Source organism: Heterodontus francisci, chromosome 36, assembly GCF_036365525.1.
Source record: "Heterodontus francisci isolate sHetFra1 chromosome 36, sHetFra1.hap1, whole genome shotgun sequence".
In the NCBI taxonomy this organism is placed as follows: Eukaryota; Metazoa; Chordata; class Chondrichthyes; order Heterodontiformes; family Heterodontidae; genus Heterodontus; species Heterodontus francisci.
In genome coordinates this window covers 18,392,386-18,419,067 of record NC_090406.1, presented here as the reverse complement: position 1 = coordinate 18,419,067, position 26,682 = coordinate 18,392,386, and the positions used below count along the sequence as shown (strand labels likewise).

At 44.6% G+C, this 26,682-nt stretch overlaps 1 protein-coding gene across 13 annotated transcripts in view; it reads left to right on the top strand.

The window, feature by feature from the left end:
- LOC137351625 (uncharacterized) overlaps nucleotides 1-24,328 on the top strand; it is a 120,184-nt gene extending 95,856 nt beyond the window's left edge. For 4 of the 13 annotated variants that reach the window (XR_010969537.1, XR_010969535.1, XR_010969536.1 and 1 more), the window contains 2 exons: nucleotides 1,432-1,521; nucleotides 19,674-21,351. The gene's annotated coding sequence lies outside the window, so the exon portion shown is untranslated. Of the gene's footprint in view, nucleotides 1-1,431; nucleotides 1,522-4,184; nucleotides 7,155-9,453; nucleotides 9,967-19,673; nucleotides 21,352-23,629 lie in introns of those variants that run through there. The other 9 variants (XR_010969534.1, XR_010969533.1, XR_010969532.1 and 6 more) reach the window with 6 other exon arrangements.
- Nucleotides 24,329-26,682: the final 2,354 nt, after the last annotated feature.

Below are 26,682 nucleotides of genomic sequence, written 5' to 3'. Positions count from 1 at the left end.
AGAACATAGAACATTACAGCGCAGTACAGGCCCTTCGGCCCTCGATGTTGCGCCGACCTGTGAAACCATCTGACATACACTATTCCATTTTCATCCATATGTCTATCCAATGACCACTTAAATGCCCTTAAAGTTGGCGAGTCTACTACTGTTGCAGGCAGGGCGTTCCACGCCCCTACTACTCTCTGAGTAAAGAAACTACCTCTAACATCTGTCCTATATCTATCACCCCTCAACTTAAAGCTATGTCCCCTCGTGTTTGCCATCACCATCCGAGGAAAAAGACTCTCACTATCCACCCTATCTAACCCTCTGATTATCTTACATGTCTCTATTAAGTCACCTCTCCTCCTCCTTCTCTCTAACGAAAACAACCTCAAGTCCCTCAGCCTTTCCTCGTAAGACCTTCCCTGCCACTCTCTGATATGCCAAAGTCTCTGCTATTATATTACTCACTCTCGGACAGAGAAACCGACAAGCCTTCTATAAAACATACTCATTGCCAAAACACATTCTGTTGTACCGTGCTTTTCATTAACAGCGACTCGCCCCATTATCAAGCTCCATGTGAAAGGCTGCTTTTAATGTGAGCATCTTTTCTCACAATTATCTCTTCTCTATTCCTCTCCTGAAAGCATTCACCCCTTGCTGGGGTGTGTTTCCACAGGTGACAGTCCCCTCCAGCATCTTGCACTAGCGGCTATTAATCACACGAGAAGCTTCATGATGAGTGTCAAGCTGACAATTTGACCACAGGGCCCATTACAGCCGATCCCGATCTTGTCCTCATCTGACATCACATTTTCAGAGGAGTGAGAATTCGGCCTGATTTTCATTTCCTCAACTCAAGGGACGTTGGAGGCCGGATTTTCCCTGTGGACTTGTGCACCCCACTGTCGGGCTCAAATGAGGGTCAGAAGGCAGCACCTGGCTGGATCGTAAGAGCCCGCTGTCGATCTCGTTGGCAAGCTCAAAAAATGGCGGCCCGCATGTGTGGGTCGCTCACCAAAGAGCTGCCACATCTCACAGGCGGCGGGCTCATTTAAATAGCCGGGGCGGCTCGCCCTCCATAATCTCGTGGAGGGGGTGGGCTGTCTGTCCCTGGCAATGGCGTCAGCTGCCTGCACGCAGGCGCTGGCGCCCTTTTTAAAGGGCAGCCAGCCCTGCTGGTCAATTTGGATTTTTAAAAATACACACCCTAAAATTTATTAAATAAATTTCTAATGCCCCTTTCCCGCCTCCCAATAACAATTACATTAACTATTTGCCCTTCACCCACCCCACCCCCCCAAAACACTTACCTTTCAAATCAGACCTACCCCTTGCCAGACTGCACAAAGTTTGAAGTTCACTCCTTCCCACCATCCCTGACACCCACGTTTATTTGACCCCCACCTCACTGAAAATCTTACCTCCTCCCCCCCCCACCAGCGTCACACCGGCCTTCGCTGGACGGGGAATTGAAGGCGCAGGAGTGCCAACTGCCGCACCGAAGATCAGGGTGAGCCTGGAAGATTGAAGGTAAGTCTATTTAAATTTATGCATGTAATTAATTTAAATATTGAAATCCAGGTCCCATCGCCCAGTGGTAAGGGTGCTGCCATGGAGACCCGTTGCCGCCAGGAGGATCCGACCGAGCCCTCTTTAAGTCGGGCTCCGTGGTGGACTGCTGCTGGCCCCATCTTTTGGACCCCTCACCACAGAGACCAAAGTCGAGGGCTTGGTAAAATCCAGCCTACTGTACGGGAAACAGTCACTCATTGTGATTATTCCCAGAGTGGTCAATTGATGGCCAGAGGGCGGGCTCGCTGTCCAATTAAAAATGGCGGGCAGGCACAAAGTTGGAGTGGCAATCAGAGGCCATCCAGCTTGAAAGCAGATGCAGGATGCCATGGCAGGAGGGTGAGGGCGGTTCAAATTGGAGGCACCCTCTCTCCAACGTTTTCAAAAATTAAATACAGAATGGCTTTTGCAGCTTGGGCCACCATTGGGCCAGCAGCAGTGGGGAACACCTGTACAGGGCGGCCTGTGGCTGCTGCTGCACCCAGGCAAGCAGGGAGGGCCTCTAAGCCTGCCTGGAGTTCTGGCTCCCAATCTGCCACCAGGAGGCTGCCTCCAGGCAGCTAAATTGTCTCCTGCTGCCTCTGGAAACCTAAAGGCTGACTGGAAAATCCCAGTCACCCTCCCTCATTTAGCTTTAAGTGGCCCTTAACAAGCTTAATTGGCTACCCGCTGCTTGTGGGTGGGTAGCCCTGCCCCCACTTCTCCCAATCCCAGCTGTGGGAAAATGGCCCAGGTTAGGATGGGGCCAGGAAACTGGCATGCAGACCGGCGGCGCTATTTTTAGCATCCACCCACCTACATTCCTGGTCCTGGTGTGGGCTCAAAATCTAGCCATGGGCCATTTGTAGCATCTTTACGGTCATCCTAGGTGATATCAACTAAATCTGCACAGATTGGAAATAGTATCTGGAAGCTTTCTCTTATAATACCTGCAATAGGGTTCACGCAATAGAAATGATTAGGTTTCTGAACACTGCATCTGTGTTCTTGTTAATGTGATTGTTTATTGTTTATTAATATATTTGTAGATTGTGCAGGAGTTCTCATAAAGGATCACACCCAAGATACTAACTTATATTTCGGTACTGATTGTCTACTGTAATATCAGAACTTGTTATTTATTTCTGTTGTACCAACCTCTGGAGACCAGACCTAGGCATAAGCATATAGATAAATTCAAACCTGAGCAATAGTTTTAATTGACCACCAACCACTTCTCATCAACCCCTGCCTCCCCCTTCCCCTCACCTTCCCCACCTCCACCTCCCCACCCTCCCAAACCCACTGAACTTCATTTACAAAGTCCATCTCGTGGCAATAACTTGACGCTTCAATAATAAGTGAGGGCATGAGGTAATATTAGTTGTAGAAATGTTGTTGGAGGAGTTTTGTTAATCCAGGTCACCCTGCTGACAAATTTATGCTATGAATATTGTTTGAGGATATTGGCTGTGATGTGTTGTAGTCAAATAGTTGGCTACTGCATGCTTAGCACTATTTTAATAATAAATGAACAGGTGAACCTGAGTCCAAATCAATTGGGCCCAAAATTTTCTCAACTTGTGCTATTGAGTGAATTTGTATAATTGTATTCATTTTACTTGCACCAATTTTCTCCTCTTCCCTTCACTTCTGAAGATTGAATCCTTGCTGCAAAATGCAAAATCAGTTGTCCTCCATAATCTCACTGAGCTATGAACCTTGACAATGAATGCGATCAGGAATTTAATCATGTGGACATCAAAACTGAGCCCAGTGCTGTTCTCACTTGATGTCCATGTCTGTATATTTGCTGAAAGAGTCCCCAGCCTTTTTAGGGTAAGAAACATCAAGAAACTCACTTTGAGCAACCAACTGGTGTCACCAGGAAATACTCTTAGGTCAGATATTGCATAGGCCAGAGGGATATAGAACAAAGCGTCCTCAATTTTGCCTCAACAATGTGCAACTAGAAGGACAAGGGCAGCAAATGCATTGGAACACCACCACCTACCTGCAAGTTCCCCTCCAAGTCACATACCATCCTGACTTGGAACTATATCGCCGTTCCTTCCTGGGTCAAAATCCTGAAACTCCCTTCCTAACAGCACTGTGGGTGTACCTACCCCACATGGACTGCAGCAGTTCAAAAAGGCAGCTCACTACCACCTTCTCAAGGGAAATTAGGGATGGGCAATAAATGCTGGCTTGGCTAGCGACATCCACATCCCAGAAATGAATAAAAAAATAAATAAATTGTCTTAACCCCTGAACACATAGTAGTGTACCAGTACGAAGTTTTCTATTTTCATTCTTCCCTGTCATTCTTGACTCAGATTTGGAGGCCAAATGTAATCAGTCTTTGGGCCCACACTATGTTATGGGACCTGGGTTGCAAACCTATCCAGTATATTTTTTGTTGGCGCCCGAGGGAAAGAAAGGAAGTTTCACCCTATCAGTTTGGCCTGGATTTTGAAGATAAATCTTTCATCCTGTGTCAAGAGAGCAACCTCAATGTTAATATCCTCCTCCAGCTTCATCAGATGTAGAGTTTCCACCCAATACATTGACCTCCCTTTCTTTCTGTTCTGTTGCTGAACAATCTACTGTGTACTTCCACCATTTTCTGTTTTCCTTCACAGAAAGAGATGCAGTGGTTTTTGTCGAGATTCGTCCCAAGCAGCTCTGTAGCACAGGAGTCTGTGCTCTACGGGCTGTTCCCAGGGACGCACACCGAGATAAACATCAACTGCTGCTGGAGGACTAACAATTCGGTGAAAGACGCCCTTTGGTCTGCCCCGAAACTTGCTGGTCTTCCAGCACAAAGAGTTGTCCACGACCGAATGTTGCAGACTGGCACATTCCAAGGTCCAGGACTACGTGCTGAGGGACGCACTAAAGCTTGGGGCAGCCGCAGCAAAGGCTCAATGGGGAAAGACCACAGTGTAAGGTCCCCCACCAAGCTGAACTGAGGGGCTGGATCCATGGAAGACCCCTCGAACTGTATCGGGAAAATTTTCGTTTGCTGTAAATTGTATATGGCATGAAAAATGAAATGGAAGGCTGGTGAGGCAACTCATTGCCCCTGTATTGAAGGAAAGTGATCTCCTTTTGCACTGTTTGTATTTTTTGACTTGGTGCTGTTTAGAACTGTTTTGTCATGTATTTTTTTTACAGATTTTTATGAATAAAGTATATTTTGGAAATAAAAAAAAGAGACTTGAGCACAAGGTCCTGCTTGACACCTCTGTGCAGTACTGAGGGAGGGCTACACTTTTGGAGGTGCTGTCTTTCAGATGAGTCACACACCGAGGCCCTGTCAGCCTCCCTCAAGTGGATGTAAAAGTCCCATGAGACTATTCTGCAGAAGAGCAGGGGAGCTCTCCCCAGTGTCCTGACCAATAATTATCCCTCAGTAACCATCACTAAAACATGGATTATCTGGTCATTATGACATTGCTTTCTGTGGGAGATTGCTGTCTGCAAATTGCCTCCGCATTTTCTACATTACAACAGTGGCTATATTGTCAGCAAAACTTACCAATAATTGCATGGTATTAAACTCTTGTCCTTATAAAAAGGCCTTTCAGGAACTTACTGTGATGAATGCCATGGGACATTGGTTAGTCGTACATGAAAACGTTACAATACATCACACTCCCTGTGTCGCACATCAGCATCGCCTTTTGGCATCACACTTTGACATGACATGCATTGATATGCAAACTGCTTGTGGACAATTGGCTCAAATTTTCTATTCAAAAAGAAAATCGCAACTGAAGAAGTAGGGACCATAAAAATGAAAGGTGAGGGAAGTATGTAGATACACCTAAAGAAGAACTGCTAACAAGTTAAGTTCGAGTAATCAACAAAAATTTACTGGAAAAAAAGAGGAAAATGAGTCAAATTACCAGCAAACAAATCCTTCTAGTCACCATCTTGGTTTTTCTACAAAACTGAGCACTACCAGGACAAGGTTTTTAATGTATAAAGACACAAAAATTACAAGAAAACATTTGAACTTACCTACACAGTCGTATTTTCTGTGTTTGACATGGCCATCACAATATTTTCTGTGAAAGGCTAAACCTCAAGTTCATGTAAATTTCCAGATGTATCGCTCACTGTCAGTTCAAGAAACTCTGCAGACTGGCAAGCTCCACTCCCAACATGAACCTAAATCTACAGCTGATAGCAGTTCTTCTAATTTTCACAAAAGGCTGGTCATTCACAGAGCATTTGCTTTTTATCAACTGTGCCGTCCTCCGTAGCAAATTAGTGTAAATGAAAACTTGACGGAAACTACTCTTTAGAGTGAAACTGAGGGGAAATAATTCTTTTTGTATAAAACATCAGAACAGGGTAAATGAAGGAACTATTCAACATTTTCTGAAGTTATTTTGAAAGCACAAAGCTTGTATAATGCAAGCTTGCTGATCTCCTGCAATTCCAGTCAGCAAATATAGTAAGAATGGTCAGCACAGGTCCAGCTAAGGAAGGATTTAGAATGGGCTTTATATTTCATAATTTGTCCTAAATGCTTACACAAGCTGTATCTCTTTTATTTTCCTTTTTTATAGTGTAACATATACAGCCAATGTTTGCACAAACAGCAACTTCCAGAAGCACTGTACCATTAGTCAAGTTCGGAGTGAGATTCTTAATAACTCCCCTCCCCCATTGCTGAGTAGTCTCCCCACACTCACTGCCTGTGACCATCCATGAAGGCTAGTGATGTACTGAAGGGCACTGGACACCTGTGGAACTGTAATGCAAAATGAGTCAGACAATCTGGCTTTCGAAGGCCAGGGAATTATGACTCTTTTTGTACTTTCCTGTTTGAATTTTGGAAGGTTTGGAAAGGAATGTTTTCACTGTTCTTGCCTCGTTGATAAGTAGTCCTAAATGAAAACACTATACTCAGATATCAGCAACAGATCTCTGCAAATTAATGGCAACATGACTTAAATTTTTTATGTGGCCATGAAGGCACCATGGTTAACACCTGTGCAGCTGACAAAGACAAAAGCCTCGGACACCTCAGCAATGAAGGATTAAACTGGGTTATTTAGATGCTGATTTACTTAACAGTTCCTGATGGCCAAACACTTCCCTCTAGGAGAGGTGTGAAAAGCTTGAGGCATGTTTGCATTTTCAGTTCAGGTCTTTGTGGGTTTCAATGGGACTGATACCTAGAAAGTGTTATCACATTAAACAGTTCCACTATGATGTGATTAGGAAAAAATTACACTGAAACGAATATCAACAGCCTCATATCCTGCCTATAGCACTAAATGGAACATTTCAGATGCCTGCTAACCCAAGCACTTGTTTGAAAGAAGAGCTGAACTGAGGGGCTGGATCCATGGGAAACCCCTTGAACTGTATCGGAGAAATTTTCATTTGCTGTAAAATGTAAAAATGTTAATGGCATGACAAATGAAATGGAAGGGTTGTGAGGCAACTCATGATTGTATTGAAGGAAACTGATCTCCCTTGCAATGTTTGTATTTTTTGGTGCTGTTTGAAACTGTTTGGCAATGTAATTTTTACAGATTTTTATGAATAAAGTATATTTTGGAAATAAAAAAAATGCTAACCCAAGAACCTGATATGTGGTCACCTGCCTTCATTTTCCCATTATTTGATCAGCCTTAATGCTATTCCAACCGTATCTCCAACACAGAAGTCCTCGAGGCGGCCAACATCCCCAGCTTATACACACTACTGAGTCAACGGCGCTTGAGATGGCTTGGCCATGTGAGCCGCATGGAAGATGGCAGGATCCCCAAAGATACATTGTACAGCGAGCTCGCCACTGGTATCAGACCCACCGGCCGTCCATGTCTCTGCTTTAAAGACGTCTGCAAACGCGACATGAAATCCTGTGACATTGATCACAAGTCGTGGGAGTCAGTTGCCAGCGTTCGCCAGAGCTGGCGGGCAGCCATAAGGACGGGGCTAAAGTGTGGCGAGTCGAAGAGACTTAGTAGTTGGCAGGAAAAAAGACAGAGGCGCAAGGGGAGAGCCAAATGTGTAACAGCCCCGACAAACAAATTTCTCTGCAGCACCTGTGGAAGAGCCTGTCACTTTAAAATTGGCCTTTATAGCCACTCCAGGCGCTGCTCCACACACCACTGACCACCTCCAGGCGCTTACCCATTGTCTCTCGAGATAAGGAGGCCAAAGAAAGGAATGCTACATGAGACATCCAATGTGACAATGGATGAGGCTGCCTGCAAATTGAATGTAAAGGGCCTGTTATAGTGATTGTCTTTTAAACTAGATTCCAGAAGCTGTCCTTATGGGAGCTGGCTCCTGGCATTTATGCTGCTAAATCTTGTCTTTGTAGACTAGTTGGGCAAGTGCTAGAGTAACAGCTCCCAGAATCCATTTTTAAAGCATAATGAGTATAAAAGTATCTTATAACTAATAGGACTTACTACGATTGTCTCTGCCAGGAAGACCTGCTTTTAGCGGACCAGCAATTGGTCTTTACCCAGTCCTGGTGATAGTGCTTTGGGAACTGGATTCACTTGTGTAAATCTCATGCAATATAAAAGCACATACAGAGTGGTGACCCCAAAAGAGAAGGTAGCTGTGGCTGAAAAACATTCTCGCCATCATTCTTTCTGCTGTCTCGTTGAATTATTTTCTTCTCTCCAGCTCTGTTCTTTTCCCGTCATTTCTGAACGCATTGCTTCTTGTTCTGTGGGTGCCATTTGCCCTTTGATCCTTTGCCTAAGACGTGAGTCACTACCGCCTGTGGAACTGTACCTCAGAGTGAAGTCAACACCTTCAGCAAAGGAAGGGAGGAGAAACTTTGTCAAGCAATAACATAATATTGGCTGCGTTTCGCACTGACTTAAAAAAATATTGGGTTCAGTGGAACTAAAATACCTGTCGGCAAACTTGAATCCTAATGAGACCTCTCCACAGCTCACATATAATTAGTTGCACAAATACATTTGTAATACCATCAGAATATATCAAAATGTGTATGCATCTCAACGTGACTGACAATTAGAATATTTTTAGAGTTTGGTGCATTATCACTGTATCAGTAACTGTATGAATCCCATCCAAGAGGAAGATTTTGTAGTTCAAGCTGGATGTTGGCAAGTGTCAAGTAACTGTTGTTTATTAGGTAAATGAAGCGGATGATAAGCAAATTCAGTTGCAGTCGGTTAAATGAAATGTGGTTTTCCCTGTATTCATTCCATGTCTTTGTATAGTTTTCTGCAGTGTACTCCCTGCTTCAGAGCATGAGACTGACCATCAGCTGGAGATGACACTGAAACTTTTACACTAGGTTTGGCAATGGGCCCGTGCAATGTCATAAGATGAGATTTCCTCCAATTAAATATCAAGCATACTGAAGCCATTGTCTTTGGTCCCTGCCACCAATTCTGTTCCCTAGCTACCAACTCCATCCCTCTCCCTAGCAACTGTCTGAGGCTGAATCAGACTGCTCGCAACCTTGGTGTTGTTTTTAACCCCAAGCTGAGCTTTCGAATACATATCCGCACCATCTCTAAGACCACCTACTTCCACTTCAGTATCACCAGACTGCGCCCCTGCCTCGGCTCATCTGCTGCTGAAATCTTCGTCATGCTTTTGTTACTTCTAGACTTGACTTTTCCAATTGTGACGGAAATCACACTTGTCAAATTGAAACATACTAATTGCATCATATGGGGCACTGCTTGAAACTTTTTACTGGACATTGCAAATAACTTTTTTCAAAAAGGCAGAACTGAACAGCTGAAAACATGGTTGTACATTTGCATTCTGAGAAGACAAGGGCTGGCTGAGAGACAGATGAATAGAAAGACAATGGGGGTGCTTCTTTATTCAATTAGCAAGACTGGTCTTGGCAATAGTGGTGATCAACACCCTTTGACTTTGCAGGAGCCAAATTCCACCCCCCACCGAGTACGTCTGAAAGACTTTGAAATCCAACAACCCTTCAAGAAGTTGCTGTTTCAAACAGAGATGGTCACATGACTTACCTGCTGGTAAGACTGGGGCTTTGGAATTATACCTCACAGAAAGGAGACAGACTGCAATTCTGAACCTCAAGAAGAAGACATCTCTCTCTGTCTCTCTCCAGCAAAGCCCCAGGAAAACCATGGGGGGTGGGGGGCAGCTTCTACGCTTCAAGCCTATAGACAAAGCCTGTCTTCGGCCTTCTGGTACCAGAGAAGCAAGTCTAGAATTGTGCACGTGGCCCCAGCAAGGACTCCAAGATCTTAACTTCAATTAAGGACATTATACCAAGGACATTAAGAACCTTATCTGTATTCCATTTATTACAAACTCTACTTCAACCTCCACCCCCCACCAATACTTTCTTCCCCTCTGTACCTATTTGTGTGTGTGTGTGCGCACACACGCATGCCTCTCTTATGCCTGTGAGCGTGGATGTGTCACATATTGTACTAATTTTAACTGGATTAGAGTGATAAGGCTAATAAACTCACATCTTTCTTCTTTAAACCTAAGAAAACCCGTCTGATTGACTCATTTGCGATTGCAATGAGAGTGCAGTGCGCAAATGTTCACTGAGGTGGTAAGCGAAAATCACTGTATTTTAAAAGATAAAGCCTGTTACAGACAAACCAGAGCAGGGGACGAGAGGGGAGCCTGAACCCCCTTCCTCACTTGCTTGTAACACAATGCTCTCCTGCCCCTCCAAGCTCATCCTAAAATCTGCTGTTTGTATTGTAACTCACACCAAGGGCTGAATTTTATTTGGCGGGCAATTGATTTGTGGCCCGTACCACCACCCCACCAAATACAATGAAAATAAATGGCTACTCCGTTCCCCCCCCCCCCCCACCCCAACCAAAATACTTGCAATTAATATTTGACCGTCCCCCACAACTGCACAAAGTGCAGAGGTCACCCCTTCCCTTCTCCTCTAAATGACATATACAGATTTGACACCCCCCACCCCCCCAACTACACTAAAAATCCTAAGTTCCCCCCTTTTCCACCTCGGTGGTGCCAGCTTTTCCTGGACGGGCAAGTGAATGCTGGCTGTCGCATGCAAGATTGCGAACAGCCAGCAAGATCGCATTGAAATGTCTGTTAATTTATTCATGTCCTTTATTTAAATATTTAAAGTTGGGTCCTGTTGCCGAGTGGCGGGAGGGCCAACACGGAGCCTTGCTGCCACCGGGGAGATTGGGCCCGGCAATCCTAGCGTCGGGCTCCATGTGGGCCGCTGCCTCAGCGATCTTTCGGCACCCCCCCGCCATGAAGCCAGACGTTGGGAACTCAACAAAATTCAGCCCCAAGTCTCATTCACCCATCACCTCTATGCTCACTGACCTACATCAGCTCCTGGTCTGGCAACGCCTCATTTTTAAAATTCGCATCCTTATTTTCAAATCCCTCCATGCATGGCCTTGCTCCTCCCTATCTCTGGAACTTCCTCCAGCTCAAAACCCTCAAAGATCTCTGCCTCATGTGTATTTCTGATTTAAATATACTTCACAATTGGTGGCCATGCCTTCAGCTGCCAAGGCCCTAAGCTCTGGAATTTCCTCCCTAAACCTCTCCACCTCTCTATCTTCTTTTTAAGATGCTTCTTAAAGGCTACATCTTTGCCCAAACTTTTGGTCCTCTTCCCTAATGTGTCCTTATGTGGCTCAATGTCACAATTTGTTCGATAATGTTCCTGTGAAGTGCCTTGGGAAGTTTGACCATGTTAAAGGTGCTATATAAATGCAGGTTGTTGTTGAGATAGTGTGCAATGTGGAGTTGGTTTGTATGGCTATTGCTTACTTTGACATTGTGAGGTGTTTTGTTCAACTGCTTTGTGAAACACTCTCAAAGCAGCTGAAGCAGGGGATAGGGGAAGGGGTGGTTGGGGTTTTGAGGGGCAATGGCATAGGGAGAGTGTTCTGTATCTCAGCTTGTGGTTAAGAGAACTGTTGGTTCTCCATGCAAAAATGTGTACCTGGGCTGGGTACCACAAGTTGTGTTTGATTTTCTTTACGCATAGGACTTGCGCATTGACTCCATGACTCATCCATCTATAGATTTCCATTTACACAGCCATGTGAACATGCTTTATCCTTGTTAGGACAATTGTTCTTCCCAGGAATTTAGGAATCTGATCATTCCTTTACTTGGGAGGTTCAGATGCGTAGCCTTTGCAGATGCTCAGTGGCTCTTTCAATCTCTAGATACAGGAATCAAAAGTATTTTGCTTTTGAATCAGCTAAGGGGTTTGAGTGAATGAGAGGGTGATGCATCCCTTAACTATCTACCTTACTCTTGTTGTGGGATGACCTTAAGGATTGCAACTGAATATCATCAGAGGAAGTGATGTCGAGTCACACATAACCAATTAGTTTTGGGTGGAGCCCGACATAGTAAGACACGTTCAGATGCGCTCCTGCAGTTAATACAGTTATTATATATGTTCCAGCTCTATTATAATAAAACCTTACTTTTATTTTGAATATTACTTGTATTCCTATGGCTCTTAAGAAGAGATCACACACCAAAGGACAAGTAATATTACAATCCTGAGTTCTTTTTAGTTGTATCCATCCTAATTGTGTTGAGATAGCTTGTTTTAGCTGAGGCAGAGGTAGGCCCACCACAACTGGCTGCAGTTCCATTGGTTTAGAAGGGGGACAATTGGCCAAGATCTCCTCCTCTGATCACTATCCAACACGACAAGCATCTTGCATGATGTTTTACAGTAATTGCTGAAAGAACCAGAAGGAAGATAAGGGTTTTTTTTTTACACAGCGAGTTATTATGATCTGGAATGCATTGCCTTAAATGGTGGCGGAAGCAGATTCAACAGTAACTTTCAAAAGTGAATTGGATAAATACTTGAAAAGGAAAAGCTTGCAAGGCTATGAGGAAAGACCGGGAGAGTGGGACTAATTGGATAGCTCTTTCAAAGAACCAGCACAGGCAGAATGGGGCGAATGGCCTCCCTCTGTGCTGTATGATTCTATGAAGATCATATTCCATATAATGAAGTTGTTAAATTAAAATTCAGTTAACATATTAGAGATCAAATGATGGATGTATACATTTTATAAACTGAACCTTTTACCCTTTGCATCCGACAGAAACCTCAACATTATGCAGCACAAATATCTTGGCTGAGCCACCACGAATCCATCATAATTAACAATACATTTTTAGGCAGTTTTCAGTCAGACGTATTTGAATGGAATTTCACTGTATTTGCCTGTCAGGCATAAAAAGTTACAGGGACTATAAAAGCTTTGAAAAGCCACCTCATACTTCCTCATGCACTGAATACTTCAAGACACTGATGTGGTTAGTCTGCCAGCCCAGGAAACTTATTTTGAAATCAGCTTCTCTTCATATTCGAAAAGGGAAGCACACATTCTGGTCTGAGTGTTTGACGTCAATAGGCAGCTTATCTGACAAGTTTCTTATGTTTCGATTTCTTAATGCTGGGCTGAAGATGCTGAGTGTTTAATGTGGCTTTTCTGCATGCACCAACAGACTCATTTAGGAGTTAATTTGAACTTGCAATTAGGTGCAGGATACACATATTGGTCAGTGTTGAAACACTGACCCAGAAGTGTTTCGGTATCACTCAGGAAGAGAGCATGGAGATCAAAGTCAGAGTGAAATTGTAGGTTCCTGTAAAAGTTCTGATAACATCTCCGCTTTCTGCAAATCTGTTTTCAAGATGAATTTTGTACATTGCAGTTTGTTTACATTTTCTTTGCTGTTTTTATCAAAGTGACAAATGACCATATGAGGGACAACAACAACTTGCATCCACATTGCACCTTTAACATAGAATAAAATCCCAAGGCATTGCACAGAGGTCTATTCAGACAAAAATGGATGCAAAGTAAAGGAGGAGATATTAGGAGGAGTGAAATAAGAACAAGACCCAATTCCAACCAAAACATAGAAAAAATAGGAGATAGTAGGCCATTCGGCCCTTTGAGCCTGCACCGCCATTCAATACGATCATGGCTGATCATCCAAACTCAGTACCCTGTTCCCACTTTCTCCCCGTATCCCTTGATCGCTTTAGCCCCAAGAACTATATCTAACCCTTTCTTGAATATATTTAATGATTTGGCCTCAACTGCTTTCTGTGGTAGAGAATTCCACAGGTTCGCCACTCTCTGGGTGAAGAAATCCCTCCTCATCTCACTCCTGAACGTCACGTTACTGGCTGTTATTGGGTGACCCTCCAGACATGGCTTATGATTCCTGTCAGGATTCATTGCACAGCTGCAGCGCAGGCCTACAAAAGCCATGCTGCCATGAGAAATATCATTAAGAAAACAGTTGGAGTACTTAAACAAAGCTTGTGCTGCCTTGGCTGTTCTGGAGGAGCTTTGCATTAAGAGAAAAAAACTTGCATTTATATAGCACTTTTCACAGCCACCAGATGTCTCAAAGCACTTTACAACTAATAAAGTATTGAAGTAATGAAACGTTATAATGCAGGAAACACACCTGAACTGGTATCCAAATCGGTCATTGTCTGCAGCACAATATTACCATCATGGTGGCTGAGCCTTCACCACCACCTGAGCAGGAACAGGAAGAGGGAGGAAGAGGTAGAGGAGGAGCAGCAGGAAGATGAGGAGGGGGCGAGGCAGTGCCCTTGAGATCAGCCCATCGAGGCGCGCTTCACCTAAAGTAGCCCTCCCATTCCCAATACGCCAATAATCCCACAAGCTTTACCTCTGTCCTTACCACCAACATCCGATAGTCTAGTTCAGTTCAAATGTTTGGGTCTTGTTCTTATTTCACTCCTCCTAATATCTCCTCCTTTACTTTGCATCCATTTTTGTCTGAATAAACCTCTGTGCAATGCCTTGGGATTTTATTCTATGTTAAAGGTGCAATGTGGAATGAAGGTGGCACAGGGAACTGGTGCAGCATGGAAGAGTAATGATTTCTACCAGAATCGCAGGTACAGACCAGCATGATGCATTGCCTGTGGCTGCAAACTTGCTGGATTTTGAGGGAGTGGAAAACCTAGCAATTGATAAATATGCCAGGCTGCTGATAAGGAGTACGCAAGGCAATGTGTGTGTAGTCTGTGTCGCCTTGCACCCTGGGGAAGCCTGCCATTCGGGCGAAGTCTAGTGCGATCTTGTCCTGCTTTGCTCTGGCCAGAGGAAAGGAGATATAACTGTTCCTCCTGGCAGACAGTTCCCTTCCTGATACATTGGTGTACCACAAATGGGGAGATGTCGCTGATGTCATCTGTGCAGCCTGAAAGGAGCCTGCAGCATCAAAGTTAGGGGCCACAGTGACCTTGACAGCTGCAGGCAGTGTTTTCCATGGCTTGGTGCGAGACTCAAGTTCTAGCTGCACCAGGTGACATAGCTCAGTATCAGCCTCCATGTTGAAGCAATGGAGCCCAAGACATGGCTCCCAAGTAAGGCTGAAGTTGGATGTGCTCCCTGAAGACTATCTGTGAGTATGGCCACCTATGCAGTGCTCTTCTCCTCCTCCCTCTTGTGGCAGCTGCTCCTGCTCTCTGGTGTACAGCCCCACAGCCAGCCTTATGAGAACACACAAGACTGCAGTCAATATATTTTTGAGGCAGCCAACAACAGTGCAAGAGCAGAAAATTCTTGCCCTGTCCAGACTACTTTCTGGGGTGATAAAACACACCAAAAAGCATCCAGAAGTTAACCATCAGACTGAAAAGACTAACCTGCACATTCTGCAGGATCCCTAGTGAGGGGGGCCTTGCTGCTGCTTAGTGCCGCAAGAAGCACAAGACCCTACTTTGAAAGCGTGTGTTTGAGTGCTCCAGATGTGTGCTTCTGTCGCCAGTGTAATCACCTTCACCAATATGCCGGGTGGTACAATGCCATCTGGAAATTTGCATATGCTTCCTGCCTGTCATATTGGAACCTTTAGTAGGCTGGTTAGCACCTGGACACTGGGCGCTGCACGGATGAATTTCTAGGCACTAGGATCTGCACCACACTGCCACCTTATGCAGATTTAGCCCCAGAAATATTGAACTGGCGCTGCTAAAGTGACATTAGTCTATGCCCCCTACAGAAGCAATAACCACTCAGCTAGTTTTAGTCTCTATATTGATCAACACAGACTGTTTTGTCTTTACATCACCCTTGTGATCTTTATCCAGTTTACGCAGATGAATGTTTCTTGAGTCTGGGATCAAAAGTTACAAGTATAAATAACGCCTTTGATCTTTTCCTCCAGAGTGTTGGTATTGATCGGCACTGGCACTTAGCAGTGCATGGCAAATTTCATCCATCCTTTTGGAGCAGGATGAGCAATTTGTCATCATTTTATGGAGAATCAGGACAGGAAAAGGAATAAGAATCATATTAAGAAGCTATGTACCACTAGCAGGAGATTGTAACAAGGGATATAACTAGATGTATGCTTTACATGTGAGCCTGAAATTGCACTCTCTGTTAATTTGGTGGAGGAATGAACCCATTTATTTTAAGTGGATTAATGCACTCATTAAAATAGTGTGGAAAAAAATTTCAGGTCAATTCTACTGTGCAACCTCAGGCCCTAAAAGTTTCAAAATTGATCCAAGTTTCTTAAAGCATGCTACGAATGGTTTTCTGTTGCATGGCTGTTAGTGTTTTTGTCCTTCTGACTCATGTTGGGGTGTGGTTCTGTGGCTGCCATTCTTCATGTGTGAACAAATCCGGAGTTATTGGATCTCAGGTGGCATTGTGGTAGGCCTTGATAATTGACTTCAGTGCCTTTGGGCTAAATAGGGTGGGGTGGTGGGATCTTCTTGTTAATCGCTATTCAGTGACTGTTGCTTTGAAAAACTAAGTGTATGGTAAACTTTTATTAGACAGCTACATGTATAGAAACACAAAATGACTTTTTCGTCATTTGCCTTTTCCCCATGTTGTCACATATTTTAACAGAACATTGAATGGGAAAAACAGCATCGAGGATTGGTCATTAACCTATACTGCTCAATGTGGATGAAGCTGCCCTAGATCTCTGATCTATGCATGGTTGCTACACTTGGCTCAGTAACATCACATTGACTTCTGACTCAAAAGGTTGTGGGTTCAAGACTCAGTCTACAGAACTGAACAACAAGACCAGGCTGGCACTTCAGTGTCATACTGAAGGAGTGTTGCACTAGCAAAGGTGTTGTCTCTGAGTCCTTTCAGGTTGATATAAACAATCTCTGTCAGGAACATTCCCCAGACCAACCTTTCTCCCACAATCAATGACAGTAAAGCCTTGCTGTGTACATTGGCCTACATTTCACTTCAAACTTACTTCATTACAATCCACATCTTTGACCAAGCTTTTGGTCACCTGTCCTAACATCTCCTTATGTAGCTCAGTGTCGTATATTGTCTGATAACATTCCTGTAAAGCACCTTGGGACATATTACTTTGTTAAAGGTGCTATATAAATACAAGTCTTTGCTCGAGTCGCTCTAAACAGGCTCTAGAAGCTGGCCGAGTGCATCTACCCTGAGGCACAGTGTGGCTTTCGTGCAGAGAGATCGACCGTTGACATGCTGTTCTCCCTTCGTCAGTTACAGGAGAAATGTCGCGAACAACAGATGCCCCTCTACATTGCTTTCATTGATCTCACCAAAGTCTTTGACCTCGTCAGCAGATGTGGTAGAAAAGATTGGATGTCCACCAAAGCTACTAAGTATCATCACCTCATTCCATGACAATATGAAAGGCACAATTCAACATGGTGGCTCCTCATCAGACCCCTTTCCTATCCTGAGTGGTGTGAAACAGGGCTGTGTTCTCGCACCCACACTTTTTGGGATTTTCTTCTCCCTGCTGCTTTCACATGCGTTCAAGTCCTCTGAAGAAGGAATTTTCCTCCACACAAGATCAGGGGGCAGGTTGTTCAACCTTGCCCGTCTAAGAGCGAAGTCCAAAGTACGGAAAGTCCTCATCAGGGAACTCCTCTTTGCTGATGATGCTGCTTTAACATCTCACACTGAAGAGTGCCTGCAGAGTCTCATCGACAGGTTTGCGGCTGCCTGCAATGAATTTGGCCTAACCATCAGCCTCAAGAAAACGAACATCATGGGGCAGGACATCAGAAATGCTCCATCCATCAATATTGGCGACCACGCTCTGGAAGTGGTTCAAGAGTTCACCTACCTAGGCTCAACTATCACCAGTAACCTGTCTCTAGATGCAGAAATCAACAAGCGCATGGGAAAGGCTTCCACTGCTATGTCCAGACTGGCCAAGAGAGTGTGGGAAAATGGCGCACTGACACAGAACACAAAACTCCGAATGTATCAAGCCTGTGTCCTCAGTACCTTGCTCTATGGCAGCGAGGCCTGGACAACGTATGTCAGCCAAGAGCGACGTCTCAATTCATTCCATCTTCGCTGCCTCCGGAGAATACTTGGCATCAGGTGGCAGGACCGTATCTCCAACACAGAAGTCCTCGAGGCGGCCAACATCCCCAGCTTATACACACTACTGAGTCAACGGCGCTTGAGATGGGTTGGCCATGAGAGCCGCATGGAAGATGGTAGGATCCCCAAAGACACATTGTACAGTGAGCTCGCCACTGGTATCAGACCCACCGGCCGTCCATGTCTCCGCTTTAAAGACGTCTGCAAACGCGACATGAAGTCCTGTGACATTGATCACAAGTCGTGGGAGTCAGTTGCCAGCGTTCGCCAGAGCTGGCGGGCAGCCATAAGGATGGGGCTAAAGTGTGGCGAGTCGAAGAGACTTAGCAGTTGGCAGGAAAAAAGACAGAGGTGCAAGGGGAGAGCCAACTGTGTAACAACCCCGACAAACAAATTTTTCTGCAGCACCTGTGGAAGAGCCTGTCACTCTAGAATTGGCCTTTATAGCCACTCCAGGCGCTGCTTCACACACCACTGACCACCTCCAGGCGCTTACCCATTGTTTCTCGAGATAAGGAGGCCAAAGAAGAAGATAAGCGCAAGTTGTTGTTCATTGTCTGTGAAGTTCTTTGGCACATACTGAAGCCACTAAAGGTGCTGTATAATGAAAATTCAACTCTGTAAAATCAGTAACTGGAATTATGTTCCATTAAAAAAATCCTATGTAAACATTCCTATGAAGATTCGCACATTACAATGTCCTTAGAATAGTTTTATTCTGTGATGCCAGTAGGTAGCACTCGAATAGAATTTGCAGAATTAATCTGATCACTGACTAGTAACAGCAGAACTAGCAATGCTTCAAATCTTCAATATACAGTTGTAGACCTCCCACCACTGGTGCATTGATGCCTCTTCAATCCTGTTACTGCTAGGAAGCAATGATAAGGACAACCGTCACAATGTTAAGTTTTTCAGTTCTGATATTAAAACATTCCGTGCAGATTTGGCAAATGCTCATCCTCTGGCTGAATTCAAAACGAAAAAGTTAGTTATAGGCGAATTCTCTGATGGCACAGAGAAAAAGGGAGCACAACATCAGAATGTTTTAATTATTTTCGCTCACTGGCTGTTTGTGTGCATTATCTATCAGCCTTTCTGCACATGGCCCCAAATGACCCAAAAGTAGGCCTGGAAAGGATCTGCAAACTTCCTCATGATCCACCCTCCGGTAGGTTTGCACAGCAGCTGTTACAAGAACAGAAGTGTTTGGTTTGAGATGTCAAATGATCTCCCACCCCTGCATCAATCTTCCATTACATAGTCACTGGGAACTATGAAAGAATACCTCAGAACCAACACAGGTTGGAGGCCTGTAGGAGCCTAGCTCTGACATGTCTATGATAGGTGGGGCGAGGCGCTTGCATTTTCCAGCATTTATGGACTTAATGGTTCTTTTTTCCTTTCTTCTATTGTTATTGCAGGAAACAACTATAGCGATGTGAATGGTAATTAGGAATCTCTTGATCTACCTTGCTGCATTTTTCTAAGCTGGAAAACCTCTTCAGAGTATATTACTTTTCAAAAACAGATTAAAGCCAAAAGGTTACTGCATGCAATATTAGTGTAGGAAGGTTTGACACACTTGTGTAATATTTCTTAGTTGTTGCAGGTATTAACCCATTTAAGTTATCAACATAAGAATGTCATACAAATTCATTGTGTTTGAATGCTGATACTGCAGGCTCACTTTAAAGTCTTTTCTATGTTATTTTATCTCAGCCAGAGTAGAAGAGTGAAGGAGGAAAGGAGAATGCTACACCTGAGGAGAAACACCAGTCAACATTCCTCCTGCTCTGTGCTATTCATTGACCCCTGATGGGGCGTGTGGATCCAGGTGAAGGCAGCATCTATCTTCGTTATGATAGCCCTCATGGTTAAACAGCTGTCAACACTCAATGAAGGATGATCAATTGCGAAGGTAGCAGTGGGCTGTTGATAGCATTGGAGGTCTACCAGTTCCAGCTTTCAGGAAAATAGGGGTGAAAAGAGAAAATTGAAAGAAAAAAAGTGATTTACTTTTTCTTCAATTTCCCTCCTCCTTCTGCTCTTCTTCTGAAGCTGTTGACTCGCTTGCTGGGGTTTGGTTCCAAGGGAGGCCACTGCTTCTTGTAGCTTTCCCAAGTATCCATTATTCATGTGTGATTTTATTGATGGTGAGTGCCTATAGGCTAGCCATCTACAGAGGATATTACAGCCTTGTCATTGGAAGATAGGACCCTAAGAACAGGAATAGGCCATTTAGCCCCTCGAGCTTGTTTCATCATTCAATGAGATCATGGCCGATCTGTGATCTAACTCCATATACCTGCCTTTGCCCCTTATCCCTTAATACTTTTGGACAACAAAAATCAATCCTGCCTGTATCCAACACACATGCAGGAAGGGTCGCTGCATTGTGATCAGAAGGAGGATCTCTGGCTGATTTCCTGGATTCTGTAACCTAAAGACACTGATCACTTGTGGTGCCATTAGCACAGTCCCACCAAAGATTAGCCAGTTCAGCACAGACCACAGCTCAAATCTGGGGCCTTCCTAATCTGTATTGGCTCTGAGACTGCAGCTGGAATTTTATGTTGAGGTGGTGGCCCTGCCCGTCAGCTAAAGAGTCGGGAAAGAGCATGCCTCCGCCAGGCCTGAAAGCCACGTCGCAATTTTACGTGGCTCAGGCCCTTATTTGGCCTTGGCTGGGGGTTTCTGCCCCTCTGAGGCAGGGGATCCTGCCTCCAAGAGCTGCCAGCCCCTTCAGTCCCAGCAGTGTCACTGGGAGCAGTGGCCACTGAGTTTCCTTGAGCGCAGCCAGCCTCTAAGGAGGGTGGCCCATAATACTGGCCGGCCTTCTTGTGGGCTGATCTGGGGATCCTCTTGATTGGGCATGCTGTGCCCCACAGAGAGCCCCCCAGCAGCATCGGCCACCCCTGCTAAAACGTTCCCCACCCTCACCCTAAACTCCAAGCCCAAACCCCTCGCCAGGGCCCAGCTGATCGTCCCTGGCGAAGCCCGAACCCCACTTACCTTTTTGAAGGGCAATGTCCATTGTCCTCTTCTTGTTGGGTGCAGTCCCAGAAGTGACCACTGTTCCCGGTGACACTGCTGGGACTGTGGAGTATGTTCAACATGCTCCTTCTGCTTGCCATGTTGAACATGTAGGAAGCTGCACAGTGCCTGAAAAATGGATGCTGCACAGCAAAATTTTCAGGCGCCATCTATAAATAATTGAGGGAGCCTAGAAAGCCTATTCAGAGTATAAACCTGCTTTCCACAGTCTGCATCCCACTCTCAATACTGCTAATGCTAATCCATTGATTGTTCATTTGCATACCAGAGTCTAGCCAGTTTAAATATCTTACTCTAAGCTGTTTAACCATTCCTAAGCAGCCTATTATTAACTGTAAATAAAAACAGAATTGTTATAAACTGTTCTTGGTGTCTCAGTATGTATACTGCTGAAGAGTTTTGCACAGCCTCAACAGTCATTGTACATCTATATACAGAATTATACAGCAGCATTCATTTGGAATATGGAATTCTATCTTTTGGTTCAGAGTTAGGAGTTAATCAGCATTTGATGATACATCAAATAATTTCAGATGTGGTCAACCAAAAATGAGTGACTGAATCCTGGCACTTTTCCCAGGGAACATCAAGCTGTATCTGTATCTCTCATTACAGAAAGGGCTAGATATCACATACCTATTTGAATCCCTCAGTAATAGCCCTGTTCCAGTACATTGGTGACTGGTTTTAAAAAACTGTAATATTCAGGTTGTTTTGGAAGTTAGAGCAAGTACGAGCTCTGCTAAAAATTGGTCCTCCCACTATCCATGTATATCAACTCACAAAGCAAATCCCCGCGGGGTAGATTTCATGCCCAGGCTGATTTGGGTAGAGCACAGTGTAAATTTAACAGACAGGCTTACCCCTAACTGAACTTTCCCTCATTCGCACACTCAACACTCATGCTAACACATCCCGCATATACTATGATGATGTCAAAGCGTATGCATTGTCTCCTTGTGTACACACACACAAAAAAACATGAAAGACTTAAGCCGTGGTGCTGTCTCACTGAATCAGGAATTGTGGATTTGAACAATGAGCCCAGATTAACAAACTGACATTCCGTACAAACAATGTGTTAGAGAAGAATGGCTGATCCTAGTCAGACCAGACTATAATACGTCTGGTTGGGTGATCCAAAAACAACACCAGCAACTTCTGAACAGGGATTGAAAGCTGAGGATCAGAGAAGATCAGCAGCCTCGGGACAAGGAGGAGAAACAGCCCAGGAACCGAAGAGAGAAGCAATCCAGGAATATAAAGGCAGTAGCAGGCAGGAACAAAGATATAAAATTACACCAGAAGGAGGCCCAGGAGGAGAGGGCAAAGTGGCCCAAGTAAAGAAAAAATAGACACAGCCCAGGAAAGTGGAGAGACGAGGTCCAGAGAAAGAGGAGAATTAGTAACAGAGGAGGGAGAAATTATGCTGATTTGAGAAAAGGAGCAAAGAGATGTCAGAAAGCAAAAGGAACTAGTTGGGTTCCCCCACTGTGCCAATATATAGAAGCATTGCCGGGCGCCTTGTAGTGCGCCACATGGATCAAGAGGTCTCAGGTTAATTCACTGATTATGTTGACTTTGCTGACCATACTACAATCAGTTTCAAGGCCCTCGGGCTGGGAAGGGAAATAATTAGCAGTGCTGGTTATACTTAATCACGTCTTTCAGGAGAACAGGGGTAATTGTGGGGAATAATCAGCCTTCAGTTCTTCAGCTCAGTTTTTAAAGCTTTAAATAGAATCACGATTTTTGGATTTTCATAAGCATTATTTCCTCTCCTCCAGATTTTAACCAACACGCCAACACCAACAACCACTTGCATTTAAATAGCACCTTTAATGTAGTTCCTCCTGTGAAGCACCTTTAATGCACTTCTTTCAATTCAGTATACTGTAATCGCTGCTCACAATGTAGTCTCCTCTACATTGGGGAGACCAATCGCAGATTGGGTGACCGCTTTGCAGAACACCTTCGCTTGGTCCGCGAGCATGACCCTGAGCTTCCAGTTGCTTATTATTTTAATAGTCCACTTTGTTCCCATGCCCACATTTCTGTCCTCGGCCTGCTGCAGTGTTCCAGTGAACATCAATGCAAGCTTGAGGAGCAGCACCTCATCTTCTGATTAGGACACTCTACAGCCTTCTGGACTCAATATTGAATTCTATAATTTCAGACCGAGCCCCATTATTTATTTATTTATTATTTTTAAATATATTCGTGTTTTTATCATTTATTTTTCAACCATGTGCTAGTCTTAAGCTTGTTTTTCATGTTTTTGCTTTTGGACATATCTGGTCATTATTCTGCCATTAGCACTCTCTCTGGACTCATGCCTTGTCTTTTACGACTACTATTTAGCATTTCATTTGTATTTTGTTCCATGACATCTCTCTCATTTAATTTCTCCCCCACTCCGTCCTATCACAGACCTTCCCTCTTATTCTTCTTCCCCCCCCCCCCACCCCTCCCCACCACTTTCACTTGCTCAAAGACTTGCATTTCTAATTTTTGCCAGTTCTGATTAAGAGTAAAAGACCTGAAATGTTAACTCTGTTTCTCTCTCCACAGATGCTGCTGGACCTGCTAATTATTTCTGGCACTTTCTGCTCTCATTTCAGGGTTCCAGCATCCACAGTATTTCGCTCTTACACCAGCGATAACTCCTTTTCTCTCCAGGTGAAGGGAAGGATCGGGTTTCATTGTGATGCCCTCAATGCTTGCAGACCTACACCTGAAGAACCGCCACTTATGTGAGATACTGGTGGGCAGCTGGTGCCTAAAAAGACTCTTTATCATGTTTATGAGCGCAACAATTGCTGAACGTGGGTATCATGTTCCTCTCTATTTTGCTATGTGTAATGCTCAAGTAAAAACACATACATGAAAGTGTTAAAAAAACCACAATGCCAAAGTTCACAAAGTAGCAGACACAGCACGTGTAACACTGAGAATTTCCACCCAAACTGCTAGAATGGCAGTTATTGAACGGAGTTTTCTGAGCTCGCTGTTCCCAGAACTGAATCTACCTGAAAACTCCCCATGGGGACGTCACCCCTTTAAACATCCTCTTGCTTTGGTTTAGTCAGTCATTTTTGATGAATTGAAAGAAACTGCACACTTTTTTTACATTATGTTAATGCTGATGAATGGACTCGTTTCCCAAGGATAACTTTGTTTATGTCACCATATACTGACTTCACTCAGGTGGGAAGCAGCACTTTATACCTATGGTGTGGGAAGGAAATAGACTTATCATTGTAACTTAAATTGCTTGTTGAATGCCAACATACTGCATTGATAAAAATAATCCTTTAAAATTGGGTAATATAAATATAAAATGATTTTGCCAATTTATTTCCCTACCTCAATTGAAATCATAGAAATCAATAGCACAGAAAGAGGCCATTCAACCCAATGTGTCCATACTGGCTCTTAGAAAGAGCGGCCGTGCTTATTCCCACATCCCCGCTTTTGTCTGTAAACCTGTAAGTAACTCATTCTCATAGCTGTCCAACTCCCTTTTAAAAGTATTTATGGAATCAGCTTCTGCCACCTCTTCAGGTAGTGTGCTCCAGATCCCGGCAACTCTCTGAGTGAAAACATTTCTCCTCCTCTCCCCTCCAGATTGTTTGCCAATGATTTTAAATTTCGGACGTCTAGTTATTGACCCACTCGCCAGAGGGAATAGTTTTTCTCTATCTACTCTATCAAATGCTCACATTATCTGGAAAACCTCTATTAGGTCGCTTCTTAACCTTTTCTGTTTCAAGGAGAACAATTCCAACTTTTCCGGCCTCTCCTCATAACTCAAGTCCCTCTTCCCTGGCAATATCCTGGTAAACAGTACCTCCTCCATTTTTGTAAGCCAGGTAAGGGGATCATGGAGAACTTGTTAATTGCAGTGTTTCTGGTGCTGGGTTAGGAATAAAATGATGATGGGGAACAGTTAGAAGAACGTCAGCAGTGCTAAGGACCTCATCCAAGTGACCGTTCATCATGTGTAAGACCAGACAGTGACTTTTAGCAGGTTATTTGATTGTGCAGGCAACACGTTCAAACCTGATCCTCTGCACGCCTCAGGCTGAATTTTATGGAGCCAGTAGGGGTCCCAACACTGGGCCTAAAAGGCAAGGGGAACACCACCTCAGCTGTTTGGAGACCCCACCTCCCCGGCTGTATTTAATGGCAATTAACTGACTGACACTGTGGTCCCCATCCCTTTAAGGATGGCGATCCCGCTCCCAAGAGCTACTGGCCAATCAGAGGGCCAGCAGCTCAGTAGTCTCGGCAGCACCAACAGGACCGGTGGCCATTGCTGGTATTACAAGAGGCCCGGGGCAGGACCATTGCTGGAGCCCTGGACCCGAGTTAAGTGTGATGGGGTCACCGGGCTCAGTCAGCAGGCCCCAGCATGGAATGTGGGGGGGATTATGGCCGTTGAGGGTTGGGGGGGTGGTGGTGGTTGTTCGTGGAGGGGAGCCCTTTGCCGCTGGGGCCTTCCGCAAGCTACAGATTGCCCACAGAGGAGGCGCCCCACCACCACCACAAGCTGCAGGCGACCTCCCCATGTGGCGTAGGCCCCCCGCCACTGCAAAATACCAGCGGCAGCTGGAAGAGGCTCTTTAGTGGCTATTAATTGGCCACTTGAGGATCTCAATCAGTCCCTGGGTGGGAAGGCATTTCCCGCTCCTGACAAAATCGCCAGGCAACAGGAAGATGGTGGGCACTCCACCCGCGGCTATTTTATGGGCCCCCCACCGTCCACCTCCCAACCCATCTCCCAGGGGCCCATAATATTCTGGCCCAATGTTCTCACATGCACATGTATGTGCACTTCCCATCAGAGTCACTGGATAGTAATTCCTGGTTGACTTTACCATCTGTACCCGAGGACTGGTGAGAGCACTCATGGCAACCCAACTACTGCTCCAACTGACGTCAGGTAATTAAGCACACAGTGGAGGATTCAGTCAAAGATCAATAACACACAGGGCATTCATTGCATGAAGCATTATCGAGCTGCCCGAATAAAATATCTATATTGAATGAATCATCATTTGATAAGCTATCAAATTTAATCCCCATTGTTAAGGCCACAAACTGTGAACAAAAGCTGCTGTGAATTCAATACATGAGGCTTCATAAACAAACCATTATGTATCAGGACCACAAATCCCATATATAACTGTGAATCCTTTGTATAAACTATACCTCAGTTTGGGTTTCTGCCAGGACCATTCAGCTCGAGATCTCATTACAGCTTTGCTACAACCATGGACAAAACAGCTGATTTCCAGAGGTGAGATAACAGTGACTGCTCTTGACATCAAGGCAGCATTTGACTAAGTGTGGCAATAAGGAGGTCTAGCAAAATTGAAGTCAATGGGAATCGGGGGAAATCTCTGCCGTGGTTGGAGTCATACCTTGCACAAAGGAAGATGGTTTGGTTTTTGGAGGCCAATCATTTCAGACCCAGGACATCACTGCTGGAGTTCCTCAGGGTAGTGTCCTAGGCCCAACCATCTTCAGCTGCTTCATCAATGACGTTCCCTCCATCATAAGGCCAGAAGTCAGGATGTTCACTGATAATTGCGCAATGTTCTGCACCATTCGCAACTCTTCAGATACTGAAACAGTCTGTACCCACTTGCAGCAAGACCTGTACAACATT